At 32.7% G+C, this 1,387-nt stretch overlaps 1 long non-coding RNA gene across 2 annotated transcripts in view; it reads left to right on the top strand.

The window, feature by feature from the left end:
- The first annotated feature begins 596 nt into the window (after positions 1-596).
- LOC142161506 (uncharacterized) overlaps positions 597-1,387 on the top strand; it is a 60,777-nt gene continuing 59,986 nt past the window's right edge. For both annotated transcript variants that reach the window (XR_012693419.1, XR_012693420.1), the window contains exon 1: positions 597-694. This is a non-coding gene — a long non-coding RNA (uncharacterized LOC142161506). The remainder of the gene's footprint in view (positions 695-1,387) is intronic.

The following is a 1,387-nucleotide window of genomic DNA, read 5'->3' as shown; positions in this document are numbered from 1 at the left end:
AGAGTAGTAGGAGGGTGATACAGTGTCAAAGGTGGGGATTTATTATGTACTTTTTGAGAATAGGTTGTATACTCAATGATCACCATGGGTTATACAGATAAAGTAGATAAAGGATGGCACTCACCGGTTCTTCATAAAATGCACTTTATTTACTTACTGACATCAAGGCACACAGTCTACATTTCCTACATTGATATTTTTCAAAAGCAACAAATGAAGATAAACTTGAGAAGTGTACAATACGTTACCACTACTTCCCTTAAATAACTTCTGTTTGCCTCTACGGCCATTTCAATGTTCACTTACGCCGAAAATGGCGTAGGCGCATCATTCTGAAATCAATTTCTTGTAAGCGCTATTTACTTACAACCTAAACTTAGTAAATAAATATTGCAATTAAATCTTGTAACAATACAAATGGCCATACAAACCTAGGCAGGGATGATTCAAAAACATAATTTAATTACAGAGCACTATTAGCTCAAAAATGTTAACAGCACAGTAAAAGGAAATATTCTAGACAAAACGAAAAAGAAAATGCAAAGAATTCAAAACCACATCTGTATACTAAAACTGCCAAACCTGCTTGCCTTGCAGTATTATTGTGTAAGCAGAGTGGTACAAGCTCAGAGTGGGAGAGACATCTCAAGGCTACACATCTCTGGTTATTTCCTATCTGGAGTGTCTATTTCAAGTAAGTTCTACAATGCAAATGTATAGAGAGATATATGGTTGGTGTTATCATTCTTGTACTGTTTACATCTACAAGCTTAACACTGTTTTGTAGACTGTTCATTGCATTTGGTTAGATTGCGAACCTGCTTTGTAGATATGTACATCCCTAGAATTTTCCAGATTTCAGAAACCCCTCATTAACTTATGTATTTCGATGGACCCATTACCCTAATTGCACACCCTCTTTTCACACCTTTAACACCACAAAAATGACATATACACCATATTGTTCATATTGCTGTACAGTAATTTTTTGTGTTGTGTATTACTGCAAGTGTTCATCAAGGTACAGTAAATTTATGTTTTAGTAATGGAAAGGTTCCAAAATAGTTTACATGCTATATACAGGACTGGCTGTTAGCTCTTATTAGGATAATATTTTAATTACTATAATTATTAGGATATTAGGACTTTTTTCCCCGGAAATTAACAGATTATATATATATTTATATATATATATATATATATATATATATATATATATATATATATATATATATATATATCCATATCCATATATCCTTTCTATATGTGTTTGTGTACTAGACACACTAAAAGTTACCTGCATATGTTAAGTTAGCCGATGCCGTCAAAGTGATCCCTTTTCGGTTAGTGGCAAGGCTAAAAAATTACCTAAATCTTTTGATAATTA

This window comes from Mixophyes fleayi, chromosome 6 (genome assembly GCF_038048845.1).
Source record: "Mixophyes fleayi isolate aMixFle1 chromosome 6, aMixFle1.hap1, whole genome shotgun sequence".
Taxonomy (NCBI): domain Eukaryota; kingdom Metazoa; phylum Chordata; class Amphibia; order Anura; family Limnodynastidae; genus Mixophyes; species Mixophyes fleayi.
The sequence above is the reverse complement of the archived record's forward strand: the minus strand, read 5'-3'. Positions and strand labels throughout refer to the sequence as shown.